At 36.9% G+C, this 10469-nt stretch overlaps 1 pseudogene across 1 annotated transcript; it reads left to right on the forward strand.

Moving 5' to 3' along the window:
- Nucleotides 1–257: 257 nt before the first annotated feature.
- On the forward strand, nucleotides 258–2037 carry LOC112634259 (annotated as a pseudogene). The gene is made up of 2 exons (XR_003121746.1): nucleotides 258–359; nucleotides 1267–2037. The product of XR_003121746.1 is annotated as a polyadenylate-binding protein 4 pseudogene (transcript).
- Nucleotides 2038–10469: the final 8432 nt, after the last annotated feature.

Genomic DNA, 10469 nt, shown 5'->3' on the forward strand with positions numbered 1-10469 from the left:
ATTCTTTCTGTCTTTGTGACAGGTAAATATATTCTGGGCCTATATTCCTGAAACTCTATATCCATAGAAGAAAGAGATATTCACCATCCTCTAAACATGCATGTGTACATAATAGCTCCAACTCCAACACATACACATGTTCCAGTTAAAAAGCCAGAGGAGTGATTCTTATTGTCCCTTCTTGGATTATTATGCCTACCCCTGGACCAATACCTTGAAGCCTGTTTATAGATTATGAATCTTTCAACTTGGGTCACATGGCACACCTGGGGTCAAGGGCCAGGTTAGGTTATCAGAGAGGAGGAGGAGATCTACTGGGTGAAGATGTTAAGTACCACAATAACCAAAGAGAAAGTTTGGTTAGAATAATTTGAATGATTACTCTAATTCTTTATTTATTTTTGCTTCCCTCCGGGTCAGAGATATAAAAACATTAGGTAGGTACGTGCAAACTCTGGAGTTAACAAGGGCAATATATGGGGGGAATGAGCATGCAGAGAGGCATATTGGAATCCTCAGGAGAAAATTAATTGGAAAATGTTTTCAAAATTGTCAATCTATTCAAATATTTAGTTGAAATTTCAAATTACATTAAATGAGAGCTTAATATTTGTATGCTTAACAAAAGTGACCATGGGTTTATAAAGATTTAGAAAATTAATGTAACAGAACTGACTTTGTTCTATTGACAAAACCCAAACCCTAAAATTGATCCCAAAGTAATGCTTGGAAACGAAACGCTAAATGTCAGCAAATAAGTAATAATTAACTTTCTACATATGTGCCATGTCATATCTAGGGAATATTTAGTAAGTCTTTAGGATATTTCTTGATGAACTCTAATTTCTAATTGAACAACTTGAGATAACATATTCAATCTCTTCTCTATTATGCTTATCACATTGTCACCTAGAGAGATAGAAAGCACAATATTAGCAGCATTCCTGACAGATGATTCTTGAATACTATTTTTTTCCCAACAGAAGAGCATTCCTCACACTTCCTTGTAAAATTTCTAATTTTGCCAATTTGATTTAAGTTTTACCTATTGAAGACATGAACTAAGGAAAGAATGTTAGTGACCCAGTCTATCTCCAGAAACATTTAACAAAATGGTGTGCCTGTGATTGTGTTTATTTATGCATGAACATATATGGAGAGGGGACTCATAGCTTTTATCAGAATTTCCAAGGCATCTGTAAACTAAAATATGCTTTAAAACCATTTAAAATGGGGGAAACACAGAGTTATTGCTTATTTGAATAGAAATATGTCAGCAGCTGCCAGTCTGGAGGCCTTCCCACAGCTGTGCAGAACTTAGCTCTGCGCGCGGCTGTTGCCTCTGCTGCTCCCCAGGCTGGGGCTGTTTCCCTCTACAAATACGCCTCCAGTGTTCGCAGCCCTCATCCTGCCATACAGCCTCTGCAGGCACCCCAGCCTGAGGTCCAAGTGCGGGGACAGGAGCCACTGACTGCCTCCACGCTGGCCGCAGCACACCCCCAGGAACAGAAGCAGATGCTGAGAGAACGCTTGTTCCCACTCATCCAAACAATGCATTCAAACCTGACGGGGAAGATCACGGGAATACTGCTGGAGATCGACAACTCTGAGCTGCTGCACATGTTAGCGTTCCCCCAGTCTCTCCACTCCAAGGTGGATGAAGCGGCAGCCGTTCTACAGGCTCATCATGCCAAGAAAGAAGCTGCCCAGAAGGTGGGCGCTGTTGCTGCTGCTACTTGTTAGACAAGGAAAAATCGATTCAAAACCCAATTAACCCCTCATGGAGTTCAGCTCAAGGTTTGAAGACTTCCTAGCTTGTCCTATGGACCTCAACACCAAGAACTACAAATTGCAAATTTAATAGGTCATTTTGTATCAAAACGTCAATTATGAAGTGCCTAGAATTTTTCAATTATACAAATATGGTCTCAGGGTTCTGCTGTGGCCCAGTGTTAACTTTTTTTTCTATTGTGGGTTTTGATTTGTCCTCCAATAAATTGGTTTATTTCATGTACCCAAGTCTTACATTTCTCAATAAAGAAAAAAAATCTCCATAAAAAAAAGAAATATGTCAGCAATTTTTACCCTTTGGTCTTAGTTCATTCCACTGGGGACTTGCTAAATACATTGAATACTAATATGAAATGAACAATACTCAGAAATACATATCTGGAGCTTGTATGAGCTGAACTCTGTTACATTCCATACATTACCTAATTTAATGCTTGACCACCTTTTGAAAAAGGTAATATCATGCCCATATTACAGTTGAGAATACAGCAGCTCAGAAGCATGAAATACAAAAAAGTAAAATACTTTCCCAGGGTCATATAACAGCAAATGAAAACAACCAAAACCGTAATCTATTTCTAGTTCTCAATCCCATCATGTTGCCAGGAATATGGTAGACACTCAATAAACATGAATTGAACTTAATTAACATGTCGGCATGAGGAAAGCATGATAGCAAGATAAGAATAAACATATCACCTCTCATTAAACTGTTCTTCAAGTAAATAAACTATAATATTCTTTGTATCCCATCCAGTCTCATAAATATGTTTTTCATATTTTAAATTTTAAAAAAATATTTGATTATCATTTTATTTAAAGTCATCTTAATGGGAACAAGAGACACTGGAGGCTGCTTGAGTAGGGGAAGGTGAGATGGGTGTGTGGGTTGGAATGCTACCTATTGGGTACTATGCTCACCTACCTTGGTGACGGAATCATTAATGCACCAAACCTCAACAACACTCAATTGAGCCATGTAACAAACCAGCACATGTACCTTCTGAACCCAAAATAAAAGTAGGAAAAAAAGTCATCTCAACATTATAATAAGTTGGAAAGAACATGTCTTCAGAATGAGGCAGAATTCCTTAGAAGTCCAAAGCTGTTAAACTATCACATCATTTCTTCTGGGCACTCTACTGCCACTAATGGCAGCATAAGGTCACATTAGCCTCTTAGATGTACATATCACATTGTTAATTACAATCAAGGAAACCTAACTCATCTTCATGTAGGATTCTATTAAACCACATGTTCTTCATTTATAGAGATGCTGCAGGTTTTGGGACACAATTATAGTATTTTACTTTTATTTCTATGACATATGAAATGTTAAGTTCAATTTATTCCAATTGTAACCAATTAAGAACTTTAGGATACTGAGTGCTACCTAATATTAGCATTCCTTCCTTTTGTAAAACAAAATGATTGAATTTACAGATTAATCCAAAGGAAATATAAATGTATCTTGAAAAGGGAGAAATTATTATCATTATCTTATCTTTCATCTTCTTATCTCAATGATAAAATTAATAAGTGGTTATTTAGATTACACCTTTTCATTTGTCCTCAGAGGAGAGGGAGGGATTGAATCTTTTTACCTAGTAGAATTAGCCATAAAACATTTCTCCCTGCTGAGGATCTCCTCCCCTTCCAAAAAACAGAAGAAGAAGAAGAAGAGGAAGAGGAAGAAGAAGAAGACGACCACACACTGTGGGCGAAAATCTTTATTACTCTAAATCAACAGAATATAAGTGGGGGGTGGCTGAGGTGAGAGAGAGCAGTAGAGAAGGACATCACCCATGACTATTTTCCTTTAATCCCTGCTGCACGCCCTGAGGCAGCACAGACAATTGGGAATGATTAGACTTTGTCACATTTTAAAGCTATGTGAGAAATTAATTAAACTGTAGGGTTGCTGGAAAGCAACTAAAACAAAATGGAAAATTACTTTTGGTGTGTCCTGAGAAAGAAATGAAGTCACATCATTTAGAAAGCTAAAGGAGTTTCTCTGAAATCTGTCCTGTGCCTTGCAGTCATACGGTTGGGCACTGAAGCATGTCTTATGAAAATCATCAGTCTGGCTTGTTATAAGTAAAAATTTATAAAAGTCTGACTGGAAATATTCTAACTTAAATCACCAAAGTCTACTGCAGGCCATGATAGAAATAGAGATAAAATCTGAATCTCTCACAGACCCAAGGGCTGTCCCAGCCTAAGACACAAGAAACACAGGCAGAAAAAGAATCCATGGAATTAGTTTGATAATTATCCTTTAACCAATGAATATGTGACAGCTGTCAAGGGGAAGGAGCCAAGAAGGAATAAAGTAGGGTAGGGGGAGGTTGCTTATCAACTTTCGAGGTGCCTGGTTTTAAGCTTGGCTAGGGAAAATTATTATGGTTTTTGAAATGCACCCTGAAAAGATAAGATAGGATGCTGGAGAGACACAATCTCAGGGCATAGATAGTGAGGTATTGTCAGTATTTAAAATGAGAGATTTAAAATTCCCAAAGTTAGGGATAAATTTTATTAAACATCTCTTTAATCTTCTTAATATCCTGTCTTTTAAAGATTATCTGAAGAACTGTATTTTAGAACTGATAAATGAAGAGGCATAAGTTTAAGCCTTATTTTAGTTTGAAGATGAAGGTAGATCATCTTATTTAAAATTAAAATGAGAGAACAACTAACCACTGAGGTAACCCTATAATATGATGTTTGTATTTTATATTAATATTTTCTTGTATGAATGAATGTTTTGTTGTTGTTGTTGTTGTTGTTGTTGTTGTTTTTTGAGACAAAGTGTTGGCTCTGTTGCCCAGGCTGGAATGCAACCTACACCTGCCGGGCTCAAGCCATTCTCCTGCCTCAGCGACCTGAGTAACTGGGATTACAGGTGTGCACCATGACACCCAGCTAATTTTTGTATTTTTAGTAGAGACAGTGTTTTACCATATTGGCCAGACTGGTCTTGAACTCCTAACCTCAGGTGATCCGCCTGCCTTGGGCTCCAAAAGTGCTGGGATTATAGGTGTGAGCCACCACACCCAGCCTACAATTAATATTTTAAACTTTATTAACGCTGCTTTATTAACGCTGAATATGGGAGGGGAAAACTAAATATATAATTACACATGTACAAAATAGGTAGCAAGTCCACGTCCATGAGCTACTGTGATCAGTTACAAATGGTCAGTCGTCTGTTTAATAAAATTGTGACTTTTACTCCTGTGTCTTTGGTAAGTGTTAAAAAGATATAATGGCATATATCTCCTTATTTTTAGCTGAGATATATAAAAATATTTTCTTTTGAATGAAATAAATGCAACAGAGAGAAGTTACATGGCATGCCTAAATTTGCAAATCATGGAAGAGGGAGACTTTGAATACCTAGCTTCCTTCTGGTACACAAAATATCCTCAATTTCTCCACTTTTTTGCATATTAGAAAAGAATAACAGAGAAACAATATAATATCTAAGCCTAATTAATAATCCATAGTTGGTAGAAATTCACTGTTTGATTTGCTGCCTAAAAGAAAATATTTATGTTCTTTAGTGACAAAGAAAAATAGTAGAAAGAAATCAGGATGATCAAGAAGAAAAATATTGGGAAACTGTGAGAAAGAATCCACAACAGGAAAATTTTTACATTAATTAAGTGTTTCAATCCAACAAGAGGTATTTGTGCAGACAGATCAGAAGAAATTTACCTGTAAGTTTTAGTTTTTAACATATGTTTAAGGACTCAAGCATTAGTAAGTTAATATTGAATATTAATTTCTTGTGATAGTATCCAGGTAATCATTTTCAGAATAATCATCTACTTCTTTAAACAATAAAACATCATTAAAGTGATTTTCTTTTACAATTTTTAAAACTCCCTCTGTAGTATAAAATTGGCAATTAAAACTGTGTTTTATCCTCCAAATTTCTTCCCATATGCTACAAATTAAATATATGTGAAAAGCTCTGGTTAAATATAATAGTTGTGGGAAAAAAAAAAACAAAAAACTGTATCTAATGAGTACATAAGAATTGTATGAGACCAGGCACAGTGGCTCACACCTGTAATCCCAGCACTTTGGGAGGCTGAGGTGGGTGGATCACGAGGTCAGGAGATCGAGACCATTCTCACTAACATGGTGAAACCTCGACTCTACTAAAAATACCAAAAAATTAGCCAGGTGCGTTGGCAGGCACCTGTCCCAGTTACTCGGGAGGCTGAGGCAGGAGAATGGCATGAACCCGGGAGGCAGAGCTTGCCGTGAGCCGAGATCACACCACTGCACTCCAGCCTGGCAACAGAGTGCGACTCTGTCTCAAAAAACAAACAAACAAAAATTGTCTGAGACATAATCATTAATAATAATGTTCTATTATTATATTTATACATGTATGGGAAGGACAAAAGAACTTTTTTCCTCTATCCTCTTATATTCAACAGATAGGGCCTACAAATTAGACTGACAAAAGACAGATTAGCACAAGGCAGAAGACAGAGTTTATTTATGCACACAACATGCATATGCACGAGAGAACTCAGTGGTGAATAACTCAAAGAAGTAGTTTGATTTGGGAGCTTATATACCATCTTAACAAAGAGTGACAAATTTCTGGAGAAGTGGCAAGAGAAAAGAAAAGGGGTTTGGGCTTCTAGGGGCAGCAAATTGTGGGAAGATAAATATATGAGAGAAAATAATGGGAGATGCCACGATCTAAATGTCTGTGTGTCCCCAAAAGTTATAAGTTGAAATCCTAACTCCCAAGACAATAGTATTAGCAAGCATGGCTGTTGTGGAGGCTATTAGGTCATAAGGGTAGGGCCTTATGAATGGGGGATTAGTGACTTTAGAAAGAAGGCACAGGGGAGCTCATTTGCACATACTGCCATATGAATATACAGTGAAAAGACAGTGATCCTCCCACCCAGCCTCTGCAGGAGCTGGAAACACAGACACATGCTACCATACCTGACTAATTATATCTTCTGAGAGTAGTGCATGTGGAGAGGTAATAAACTGTTATCTAAATTATGTGACACTGAAAGTGCATACCATCAGTGAATTCTTCTAAGTGGTTTACGTTTCTATAGAATTCAATTTATTTTCCTGCTAGCCTAAGTCAGAAAATATTGAAATGTTTTGTCTTCAGTGCCAATGTTCCCAAGTGAAGAAACAACCATGGGAATTACAATGAGTTATATAGTCAGATATTGATACATTGGAAACTGAAAGAATTTGGAAGGGGGTAGATCTATTAATCTTCCAAATTTTTCTTGGACCCATGTAATAACTAACAGAAACAGAAAAACAAGTTGTAGACATAATTTAAAGTGACAAAATGCTTAAAATGTATTGATTTTTGAATAGTTGCACATCATTTTAGTCACTAATTATGTTGCAGTAACAAACAAATCTCAAATCTTGGTGACTTATTTCCCATTCACATGACATATCAGTTGTAGGTCAGCTATGGTTCTGATCCTTTATTTCAGAATCCAGAAAAGAAGAGAGCCCCTTTTGAGGATACATTTTTCCTCTGGCAGAGCAATGATTGGAGCTATAGTGTGGTCCTTTAAGTTCTGCTCAGAAGTAGCATACATCACTTCCCTTTACATTTCAATATGCAAAGCAAGTTATATGATCAATACTGATGCTAACGGAGTGAGGACTTTAAATCCTCTAAAGGGTATCATTTTGAACAATAATACAATCTGTTGCGTAAACACAACATAATTTCCTATAGCAAGTCAAAATTTCTTTGTTCTTAATTCCTACACAGTATAGTCTATTGTTTCTCCTTACAAAAAAGTTCTAGAGTTCTCCCACTTCTGCTTCCACTGCCACCATCCTTATCCAGGGCACTTCTATTTCTTTTTTCAACCATGATAACAGATTCCTAGGTAGTTTCTTCTCTTCATGCCTAGCCTCTACCTTCAATATACTCTCTAAAATAAGGGCCAACTCCTTTAGATGTAAATAGATTCATGCTAGTGTTTAAAACTTTATCATCATTTTTCTTTCACTCATAACAAACCAAAACTCTCCCCTATGTTGTACAAGGCCCTGCATCACTGCTTTTGTTTTCCTCTCTTATCTCCTCCTTTGCTTTTCCACTTTCTTCAGACGCTCAACATAAAATATTTTCCTTAAACTCTTCAAATGTCTCATCTCTTTCCTATATTTTGGTTTCAGTTTAAATGTCACCTTATCAGAGAAGCCTTCCTCAACTACCCTATCTAAAGTGAAACCCCTCCCCAGTGTCACCCCACTTCCTGTCATTTTCTATTTCAGCTAGTACTTACAGCATCAAGCACAATGTATAATTATTTCATGTGCTTGTCTTCTTGGTTTTTTTTTTCTCTCCCCTATGTAAGCTTCATATTGGAAAAGACCATAGCTATATTATTATTGTATCTAAGCCCTAAGTACTGTGTCTAGAACATACCATATTAGTTATTTTAGAAATATGTGCTAGTTTAATTCATAAACAAAGTAAGTCTAGGATTTAGCACTGTCTTACAATAAATAAAAATATTATACTTTCTCTGAATAGCATGGGACACGAGTATATTGATAAATGATATACAGTACCAAATCTAGCATGTACTAAAAAAAAAAAAAAAATCTTTCTAGCTGAAGCTAATTTTGCACAATTACACTATGAGAGAAGGTCTGCTAATGTTCTAAAGGACCACCCTGCAGCCTCTAGAATATAATTCAACCAAAAGGAAGAAATAGATGGTTACACACATTATATTCTGCCCCATTACATGTGACCTAGCAACCCTGAAGACGTGAAGTGATAAACCATGACCCTGAGGCTAAGCAGATAATGAATAATCCAACAACACAACTCAACCTGGAATAAATGTAGAAGGACCCCAGATATATAGCACATATCTGAATCCTTTAATAGTTCAGAAGATCCAGAAGTCAGTTTATGTGAGTCTGTTGCATTTTGGAGGTGTCTTATTGAGATCTCATCCATTTGCCTTCATTATTTGATGATAGAAGCAAGCAGAATAAGGCAGAAAGGCTAGAAAGAGTAAAAAAAAATAACAAATATCTATATTTATATACATCTTTATGAAAGAGAGACACCTGCTTGCGTGCTTTGTGTAGCCATTGCCTCATGGCCACCCAGCACACACATGGACTCTTTACCACTGTGGTCTTACGTTGATGTCTTCTTCCTCTTACCCTCTGTAACCATGGGGGTTTTAAAAAATATTTGCTTAATTTTTCAGAAGACAGATGTGCATAAAGGGGGATGTTCTTTCTAACTCCAGGTCTCAAAAATCTTGCTTACATTGTTTACTGTACATAGCCCTCTTCTTCAATAAAATAAGCCAGTTGGTCATGGTAAATAATAATAATAGTAATAAGGATAATACTTTATAGTACATATTTAAAAATTCTTTACTCTCTTATTCTCTCAACACCACTGTGAGATAAATATTGCATACTCAGTTATTTATTGAGTGCCTAATATGTGTCAGTCACTATTCTGAGGGGAATAGTGTTATCAGACATAGTTCCTGCCCTCAAGGAGTTAACCTCCTGTTAGGGAAGATAGAAACAGGACATTATGATGGGATAACATTTAAGCAGTTAGCGTTTGTCCCTCCAGAAACTATATTCTCCTGTTAGGCGCTATTCGCTGTTCTTTGGGTGTTTGCTGTGCAAAACCAGGGGGAAAGGGGAGGCATAAGAGGAATGCTTTTTAAGCTCAACAATGCTCAAAGACTGAACCCCAGGGCCACAGTTTTAACTTGGATACATAAATAACATGATAGGAGGTGGTATGGCAGAGATATAGATGAGAGATTATGGATTTTTCCGAGAAGGAGAAAAATATTGCAACTTTGTGGTGGTGCAGAAAGTTTTGTAGTGGAACAAAGAGAGATGGTATGGAAAAGGGGGAATAGCAAAAGCTTGGTAATTGAGACTGCATTGCACCAGTCCTTGAAAGATGTATTTTATCATGTGGAGTTGAAGGCAAAGTCATTCCAAATAGAAGAAACAGCATGAGCAAAGGACCCCAGAATCTTTAAATAATTGGATGTATATCTCCAAAAGAAAGTTTTATGGTTTGGCTGGAAAAAAAAATAAATCAGTGCGTAAATCAGAGTTGAAGGAATTCAGTTTGGAAAGTTAAGTTGGAATTGATTATAAAAATTGTTTATGTGGTGTCCAGAGATATTGGAACGACTTACTAATGGGATTGTGGACATGTGCTGCTTCAATCTTCCTTCTAGGAAGGATTTGGTGTCCAGCTCCTGGCAGTGCTATCAGTAATCTTCCCATTTTGTGGCAAAGGATATACAACCAGTGCATCACCAAGGGCTCCATTTGTAGTACAATGCGTTGCATCACCTGGTAGTAGCCATAATGTTGTAATGATCCTTACACAGCTCACACGAGGTTCCAGCTTAGGGATAAAAGCTGGTGGAGCTGGGGTGCTATTCTCTAAAATGTTGTAAAGCACTGACTCAATACTATTGTGTCCCAAGTACTCGTAATATGTGGGCCTTGCAATCAAGGGATATATGTAGAATCAGACCCTCTTACTATTATGTCCAGAGATCTACCTACATACTGTATCTTTCTTATCCCTACAACTTCAGACTCTGTTGACTTAAAAGTCCGTGTTTTCTAGAAGAGGAACA

This window comes from Theropithecus gelada, chromosome 11, assembly GCF_003255815.1.
Source record: "Theropithecus gelada isolate Dixy chromosome 11, Tgel_1.0, whole genome shotgun sequence".
NCBI classification, from domain to species: Eukaryota; Metazoa; Chordata; class Mammalia; order Primates; family Cercopithecidae; genus Theropithecus; species Theropithecus gelada.